Genomic DNA, 9,926 nt, shown 5'->3' with positions numbered 1-9,926 from the left:
ATTTTTATTTTGGCATCCTGTCTCGGTGCTGTACCTGAGTTACCTGGAAACAGCACGTCTTCTTCTCCAGCATGGTCACGAAGCAGCTGTCTCCTCATTCCCTTTGGAGATTTCATTTACAGATAAACAAAAATGTGCCAATTATGTATTTCAAAAACAGCAATAGAAATATTTATGAAAATAAAAGCACTGATATAATTTAAAGGAAAAGAGGCAGACTACACATTCCTGCTACAGAGCAGTTTCCATGTGGATGGTAGAGATTCAGCATTTTGCACTGAATTGTAATTCTGTGGCATGACAGGTGTGAGGTATGGATTTCTTGTGGAAGGAATGCAGTGAGATGGTGCATTGTGCCTCCCTGCGCCATCATAGGAATCACAGAGCTGGTTTGATCTGAAAAAAAAAAAGTGATGACTCTGGCATTTTGCAACTGGTTTCACCATTTTTACATTCCCCTTGAATTCAGGCCAGCAAAAATTTACAAAAATTAAAATATATCAAATCCAGCTTCTTCTTCTTTTCCCCCCACAGAATCAGGAATGAATGTCAGGTGTTATTATCTTAATATCGCTCTGCATGAAATAATTACTTTCTTGAGGATAATGCAATTGTTAACCAGTAAGAGAAAAATGTTGTGAATAGTTACCACAGCATTCAGAATGGGCTGACTGTGCTCTCAGTGCAGCTGAATGGCTCACATTCACTAAGTAGCTTCATTTCCACTGCGGCTTTACAAAAAGCACCTGGGACTCCCCACATCGGGGCAGACGGAGGAACAACCACACGTCAACTCAAGGCTTGAGGCTCCGCTCTGTGTGGCCAACTATAACAATAACCCTCAGGCTGGACAGTACTCGTATGTAGCTCTGCTTTCCACGAATTGGCAGTGCTGAAGCCAAGGTTTTCCATGGTCAGGGCCAGCAAAACCCCTGAATTTATAGAATTTATGTTGGTTTAGATATGCTAGATGGACATTAATACAACACAGAGGTGTAACAATTGGTTGCATTTGTAGGGATAATTATACTGCTGGACTGCATGTTTTCAAACCATTTACTACAGACATATTACATTAGCACAGAGCATTTCTGACAAAGCATAGCATGATCATTTAAATGCATTTGGGGCTTCAGTTGGTTTCATTGATTTTATACATTGAATGCTGCAAGAACAGATAAATTATATCACTATCCGAGATTTGTGAAGTACTTAAAAGTTCAAACCACTAATATTGATCCTAAAAGCATTTTATCTTTGCATCTTAACTCACTGCTATCTCATAGCTTTAGAGTCCTTGAACAGATTTGATAATGTCTGGGCGATAATTAGCAGCAATATGTTAAAAATCAATGAAACAGTTCAGGATGGAAGTGACAGAATTCTTCCTCCCCCTGGTGGCCATACACTGCCAGTGCTACTATTTTATATACTATAAAATTACTCATGGACTGGTCTCTAATTGTTGTAATGAGAGCAATGTGATTATGAAGTGATGGCTCCGGAATAATGTATAGTCAAAAGCACTGCAGCGAGTTGGATAGCGTCCAATAAATACTGAAGTTATAAAACACTGTTTTAAAAAAAATGTTTATAATGGACGTTCTTTAGTAATCTGAGAGCTGTGGGATTGCTGTGGGATTTGGTATTTTGGCCATAACACACAAACTGGAACTGGAACCAGGGGCATATCAGTTTTGAGCAAAGAAATACTTTTGTAAGCTTCCTTTTCATTGTGAAAAACTCTCTAAGTCAAGATTTTAATGCCAGGCACCCCATAATCATCCTATCAAAATCGTCGCAAATTATCAGTTCAAAAAACCGCCTAAGGGGAGTAAGTAATGCACTAAAATGATAAGGGCAGATTTTATCACTGTCACCGTCTCCTGTATCTGAAATGGAGAGAAGAAACAATATATTTAGTTCTGTTAGATTTGAATGGGGAGTGTGTGTGGTGTTATGGGTTGAAGCGCGCGCGCGGGGGTATCCACGAGTTACATTAATACAAACTATTTCAGCATATAACCCTGAAATCTGGTGAAACAGCTGACCGGAACCATCTGTAGAATAAAATCCGTATTTACCGTCAGATCATGAGTCTAATAAAATACCGTTACTCTGCCACACGCATGCGTAAATGCCCTCGCCGTTTTCCCTTTAGGTAGCATACTGTTGACATACTGTAATGGTCTGACATTAATCGATCACAGTAGCACCGCTCGATCACAGCTCAGCGACCTTCTCAACAAATGGATTATGAAAAGATAAAATAAAATAAATCTATGAAAGATCAACAAAGTCCTTCCGCTGAATCACGGTTGAAAGCTTCGAGAAAATACATTTTATTGTATTGTATTTTATCACCAAACTATTTTAACATGTGTTTCCGGAGTATCACTGCAGAGATGTTGACAATGAAGAGATAAAAATCCTCCATGTCCGCCATCAGTACGTCAAAAAATGTATGCATGCAAGAAGCTACACGTGTAAGCAAATAAATAAATAATTAAAACGTTAGAGTAACAAATGACTTGCTATCTCTATTTTGCTGACATATAAAGTTATCAATGCCACAAATTAAATGTAAAATTATACTTTCAAACATCAACGGACGCTCTTTGGTTATCATCGCAAAACCGGAAGTTAATAGCAGACTATTTCCACTTCGCCGTATTTATCTTTGTGTGTTTGGTTGTTGTCAGGACAAGCCCCAGGACAAGAGGGCAAATTTGCATCTTCCGGTCCTTTTGAAGCTCGCTTCATAAGCGGCTACACTGCAGTTACATGATGTACATACTGCCCGGCCTTTGACAGAAAGTACCCTTTTATTTGGTATGTTTGTTTTGATAGTCGTTCATTATTATTATTCTTTTTTAAATAAAGATATACGCTAGCTTATTAGCGACCAACATACTATTGCTACAAAGAGTCAAACGGTAGGAAACCGTTGTCAGAACTGTTGTCTTCTAGCAACTTAAAGAAGTCCAGACGCTTTTCTTTGCAAGCTCCTTTGACTACGATGACCTGGATGACTGAGAACCTTCACAGACACACCGTTGTCTTCATTATCTTCACGATTAAAGTTGAGTAAGTGGTACTGCTAACTTTACGTCAAAGCTCTCTAAGAAAGAAAAAAAAGGGGGCACAATTTTGCTTAGATGTCTAGGGTGATTAGATGTCTGCACAACATTTTTTATTCCTTGTCCTCCTGCCCGTCTCACATCTAAAGACAGTGTCACACATTTTGACTGTATCTGCAGGACAAGCACTTTGTAAAGTCTAATTTTTACTCAGAAGGAAAGGCTTTTTTTGTATTTATTGTAATTCTAGTCAGAACCAAGAAGACATTATCTTGAATACAGTGGAAACAACCACATAGAAATTGAAGCAGCCAGTATATTCTAAGAAACAGAGATTTTATTTTTTAATTTTGCACAGAGGGAAATATGGTGGTAACAAGGTATATAAAAATGTTAAAATTGTCAGATACAACAGGTATCTGACAATCAGGAAAACAGGTATGCCAATCCACCAGTACATATGAACTGAAAAGCAAAAACCAATTAGCAGCTGCAACGATGGTGAAATTAAAAAGAATACGAAGTGTATAGACTGTCACATGAGACCATAAGAGCGACATTAAGCATCCTTTTATTTTCATCTTTTATCAAGAGAGTTGAAACTATAATATATTTAGTATATACATGATAAATGCCAGTGTTGTAAAATTGTTTTTTCCATTTGTTTGTTTTTTATTATTATCATTTTAAATTTAGATATGAACATTTCAAGCTACAAAGCTGACATGTCCCACTTTGTCCCACACAACAAACCCCGTGTCTGCCCAACAACCAGTTTGGTGGGATCTGGTCAACCAAAGTGCTGATATTTTTACTTATATAAAAATAATAATAATAACCTTATCTTCTGTTCAGGTATGTAAGTAAATAACTATAATTTGGAATCATAATTAAAACAAATAATACTATTTAATAGTAAACAGCAAATTTGTAAATTCATCGACAACATTGATAATTATATTTTAACATTAAAGTATAATTTTAATTAAATAGCTTGCACATGCTGGTGGATAAACCATTACAGAAACATAAAAACAATTATTTTGGTAATTACCAACACTGTTCATTTTGGATTGGCTGGTGGTCTAATAAATCTTTTAAGCAGTTTATATGTAAAAATCATTTGATAAATGAAGTATTTCTCAATTAATTTCAACCTATGATCTAATGTTAGTACATGGTCATATGATTTTAATGTTCCAGTGTGGGTGACACTCAATATATTTGATATACTGACTTATTAAATGGCTAAAAAAGATTTTAAACAAGCCTTTCTGAATGGTGGCGCTATTGCATAAACATGCCATTAGAGGGCGCTTTGGTAGAAATTCTTGGTACTCCGGCATGACATCGAAGTTTTTTTAATGTATTTATTAGTGACCTACACGACCATGTGCTAATGTTCTATGTAGAAGTCATAAGCTATCGTTCTAAATGGCCAGTCTTGTCCAGAAATGTCATAGTTTCAAACTGACTTTCAATAAGGCAATTATAAATTCTAATGTAGTTTATTACATAGGTGAGGAGGGCCTTCATACGGAGGTATCTGTATATTAAATAATTCTCATATTCTTGTCTTCTGAGCTCCAACATTAAAATCCTCTGATAGATAAAGTAAAGAACATTAATCGTCTCATTACGACGTGGTTTTCTGCTGTCAAAATATGGGTCCTGGCAGTCATGTGGACGTTATTTTGGCACGTATCACTCACTTAAACCTTGTTCTGAGCCACACAGATGAAGAACAGATGACTTTAATTGTGTGGGTGATGGGTGTAAGTGCAATGTTAGCGAGAAACTCGTTTTATCCAGATGTTCTGCACCATGTTTTTTCTCTAAAGCTGGAGCAGGATGAAGGCAGCCTTCCAACTTAACATTGTCAATTATTACTCACGTATACAAGTTCTAAAACAGTATTAAGCATTAATTAAATTAGGCCAGTGGTTACAACTGAAAAGGCTTTACAAAATGAGCCTTTATATGAAATGCTTCTGAAAACGACATAATCATATTTTTGTCCTGTTGTGTAACTGAAAACAATTTATGCTGTTTCCTGTTGCTTATATTATGTTACTTATAATCTTTCTATGCTTGCAGGTAAGACAGACAGACTGAGACTAAAAGAATGTAAGAGTCTGTCCAGTATATCCTCTTGAAGAACACTATCTGACATTACTTTTAATGAATTCTAACCTAATATATGTTCATTTTGAAGGTCTGATCTAAAATACTACATGTCACTGTCTGTGACTGTGGGTGTCATGTTGGTGGGCCTGTCGTACGCAATCTGTTTAGCCTCCCAGTGGATTTATGGTTGGCCTGACAAGCCTGGGTATAAGAAGAACATAGAAGCTCTTAATCCAAGGTAACTTTTAAAATACTTTAGATGTGTTCTCTGTTTTTATTTTGCATTTTTGTCCCACTCATTGAGCAGAGTCTGTTTTTAATGTTCGTTTATGTGTTTGTGTTCTTAATCAGGCGAATATATCGTCTCAGCTTTGTTACGCTGGATCTTCTCAAATACCTGCGGTATGCCAGACTTTACTTTCAACTGAAGTCATGGTATAACGATGAGAGGAACCTTCAGTATTACGAAAAGGTATTTTAAGGATAACTTAATGAGAAAATCTACCTGTTTTGTTGAAAAATTTGTCAGTAATCAGTTTGTTTGTGTGGACACTTAATAGGGCATCACATTTGGTCGCAGAGGCAACAAGCTGGACTTGTACCACCCTCCAAATGTAGACAAGTTAGAAGATATGCCATCACCAGTTGTAATATTTATCTATGGAGGTGCTTGGAGTTCAGGAGAAAGGTCCACTTACTGTTTACTGAGCAGGCAGATGGCTGAAGAACTGAAAACAACTGTAATTTGTCCTGATTACTGCACATATCCAAAGGTGAGAGCTTCTGAACAACACACAGTAATCTTAAGATTTATATTTTTCTCATATATTTAGCATATATCAGTGAATTGTACTGAGCGTAAAAGCAGGGGGGGAAAGAAATTATTCAAATATTAAACTTCTAAACTACTCTTGGCTGACTTTCATCAACAGGGGAATGTTTTAGGGATGGTCCAAGATATCGCTGACTGCTTGATTTGGGTCCACGAGAATGGAGAGAAATTCAACTTTGACAAAGTAAGACAGCTTAGTATTATTTAAGTATTCTTTGGAACATGAATAATAAGCTGCCTATATCTGTACAATCAAACAAACCTCCTGAAATATAATTAATCAATAACAATAGCTACCATGACCCAAAATACTGACTTTTACAAATGTTACATATTCATATACATGTGTTTTTACAGATTAAGTAAATGTTTTATTTATTTTGTAGAATCATTCTGACAGCTTCTGCATCATGTCTTTTCCTATTTTTTTAATTTTTGACACTGTTTTGGATTGTGACTGGTGGTTGATGTGAAGTAATGTAAATTATTTATCATTATTTATTCAACATAAACTGGAAACAGATTTTTAGGTCTTGTTTAACCCTCTGAGCAGTAAAAATCTTCTTTTTGGTGTCATTTCCACATGTTGATTAAAAACCACATCATCATACAGAAGTAGTTTGAATGATTTCCCGACCGTAGAAACTGAGCCGTGTAAGGAGGATCCAGCAAAATCTCAGGAGGGACACTCAGACCTTTCTCTCCATGCAAACGGCCCCAGTACAAGCTGGAGACTGTGGCTTGATAAAGTTAACAGAACCAAATTAATCTGACACCGTCCACCCCTTGGCTGTGTCCAATACCTACTGGTAGTTTATTGACAGCAAACCAAACCAAACTCTCGATATGGTTGTAAAGTGTTTGGATAACCTGGGCCAGATACACCATACTCCCAAAACAAACCCAAGAAAGACACCATGAGGAATGTGGTTGAACATGGTGAAATCTCAAAGTTCATAAAACACTTCTAGGCTAGTTGGGCAAACTCCCACATTACTTTCAGTCCTCAAGAGAATAAAGAGCTCTTCTAGTCTTCACAATCAGGATCAAAACCACATTGTTCCTGTAACCAAGGTCCACCTAACAAACTGGCTCTCCTCTCTAATACCCTGGGACAGTCCTTCCAAGAAGCCTGACGAGTGTGATCCAGCAAGACAATTGCATAACCTGCAAACCCTTAGGGAATCGTGGGTGAATCTCTACCACCAAGGAGTTTTTTTTAACTACATCAGTGACCTTGCCCTCATTAATGTCTGAGTCCTCCTCTTCATTCCCAAACTCTGCTTTCAGCACCGAAGCAGTCAGTGGGATTGAGGAGGTCCCACAAGTCAACCAAGCTGAAACCCTGAAACCCTGCACAGCAGCTTCAGCAATGGTTTTGCAGAGCGTGGTTCACTTGGACTCAGTGTCCTTAGCATCTCTCAGAATGTTGTCGAAGTTCTGAAGATCTCGTTGGCCAGGGCCTCTGTCAGATTGCCCCCAACGCACCTTCACTACACAAAGCCTGTGCAGCATGCTCCTGCATCACCTGATCCTAGTCATCACCAGGTGATCAGCTGATAGCTCAGTTTCCCTCCTCACCTATACGGCATGCTGTGGCATGCTGCCACAGATCTGATGATACAATTACAAAATAAATCGCAGTGCGACCTAGGATGTCCTGGGACTAAGTGCATATATGAATGCTTTTATACTCATTCACAAATTGTTTGTTATAAACGTTAAAAAATACATATATCTAATCACATACAGCATGCTGTTCTGTTTTTTATAGGATAACATTGTATTAATTGGGCATTCAGCAGGTGCACATTTGTGTACACTCACCACACTGTTTCTTGTTGATACAAGAGAGGACCTTTCCATAGAGCCAGGCAAGCAACAGGAAGTCTTCCTGTTAATAAGAGGAATTATTGGTAAGAAATGAAGTTCATCATCTAAAGAAATGTTTTTTAATTTTATACTCAACTTTCAGGATGTAATATTTGCCACATACATAGCTAAATTATTGATGGAGATTGTAAAACACATTTTGAGCATTTTTAGCTAATCTGTGGTTCCTCTTCCTTTATTTATACTTTATAAGTTAGGTTAACTGTTTTATATTCTGGACAGGTCTGAGTGGCGTCTACAACACTGTGGAACATTATGAACATGAACAGAAACGAGGAATTGAATACCTCTCTGACATGCACAGAGCAATGAATGGTGTGGAAAACCTTCCATTCTACTCACCAACACACTTACTGAAGAAGCACAGCCAGGACAAAGTCAGCAGGTGAAGAGAAAGGGATAAAAAATGGCTTTAAAACCAATTATAATTCTAAAATCTAGTGCATCAGTTATTTATTTGAAATGCAAACACACTACAGACATTTATTTACTACAGTCCTTTTTATTCTGACAGATTGCCTCCATTCGCTTTGCTCCATGGGACCAATGACATTGTCGTTCCTGCACCATGAGATTCTCTGAGCTTCTCACTTCACGCTCCGTTAAGTTGTCATTGAATCTGCTTCCCGGAGCGAGCCACACTGATATCCCTGTTGACCTCATGGTGTCAAACAGACGCCTCTACCATCCGATCTACAGATACATCAAAGAAGAGTTCAGAAAACTTCTGGGTCGTCTGGGGCTGGGCGCTCATGCATGTACCGGCTCACTCCTGGTGGCCGATTGGCGGGGCCGGGCGCCTGTGGCCCGGCTGGGCTCCTTCCGGGGGGTGGGATGCCCTCAGGCCTCTGGCCTCTGGGCCTGAAGCTCGGTCCTCTCTGGCACAGCTGGCTGCCGGCAGAGCCCGCGGGCACGCCACTGCAACCCCCTCTGGCCTCTGCTCCGTAGCTGCGGGGTGACCTCTCGTTTGGGGCTCTACTCAGCTCTTCCCAGGAGGGTGGCACGGTTCCCCCCCCTTTGGTGGTCCTCCTCGGGTCCTTGTACTCTGGGGCCTCTGGATATCTGGGGCCTGGATCTCCTCCATACCTGCTTCATACCCTGGTGGACGGGGCTATGGCTCCCCACACTCCCTAGCAGATCGTTACATGGAGAAACCTTTGGAATACAAGCATGCTGATCCACACAGGTATGCACACAGGTGTACACACGGGTGTTCACAGACGCGGACTACACCTTTCTTGGCTGCTGCCTCAAAGCACATTGTGCGCTGTCTATCTTGCGTGCTGCACAATATCGTTTATTATTTAGTATCTACTGTTATCTACTGCTAGCTAGTTTATTGTGATGGTGCTGTTTTTATTATGTTGCTCTTTGTTGTTTGCTTTCTCTTCTGTTTTTTTTCTCCATACAGGTGATCCAGGCGTTTTGTTTGTTTGTTTGTTTGTTTGTTTTTTCCTTTCTTCCCCCCCTTCTCACCGTCTCTTCTCCCCTTTGGTTTTCTTTCTCTCCCTCTCTTTCTTTCATTCTTTCTCCCTGTCCTATCCCCCAGTCACGTCTGTCCCGTTTGTAGCAACCGAAAATAAAATAAATTCATAATTATAATAAAGGTCAATCAAATGGACCAATATGGCAAGGCCATGATGATCCACTTGGTAAAATAAATCCGCGTGGCATCTTTCTTGGCCTTAAGACAACAATTCTGATGGCTAAAGATCCAAACGGGACACAAAAAAAAAAAAGAAAAAAAAAAGAAAACTTCTGGGTACTTGCACATCATTAGAAAAACATTCAAAAATCTGTAATACATACTGAATGATCCATACATTTACGTTTTAGAGACTTGTTCTTATACCTCAAATGAACCATTTAACTTTGAGTTTGATTTAACACTTTCTAAGTTAATAACACTGTCATTATATTTTAACAATACTGTGATTGTGTGGAAGAGTTGTTCTCTATGCTGCTTTCAAATAAATAATCACAAAGTAAAATAA

The 9,926-nt window shown here is 38.7% G+C and overlaps 1 pseudogene across 1 annotated transcript; it reads left to right on the top strand.

Moving 5' to 3' along the window:
- Positions 1-2,678: 2,678 nt before the first annotated feature.
- On the top strand, positions 2,679-9,926 carry LOC146376462 (uncharacterized; annotated as a pseudogene). The gene is made up of 8 exons (XR_014801798.1): positions 2,679-3,087; positions 5,296-5,445; positions 5,559-5,679; positions 5,768-5,980; positions 6,140-6,223; positions 7,814-7,955; positions 8,155-8,317; positions 8,447-9,926. The product of XR_014801798.1 is annotated as an uncharacterized LOC146376462 (transcript).

This window comes from Perissodus microlepis, chromosome 12 (genome assembly GCF_051167445.1).
Source record: "Perissodus microlepis isolate ML-2025 ecotype Zambia chromosome 12, ASM5116744v1, whole genome shotgun sequence".
NCBI classification, from domain to species: domain Eukaryota; kingdom Metazoa; phylum Chordata; class Actinopteri; order Cichliformes; family Cichlidae; genus Perissodus; species Perissodus microlepis.
The sequence above is the reverse complement of the archived record's forward strand: the minus strand, read 5'-3'. Positions and strand labels throughout refer to the sequence as shown.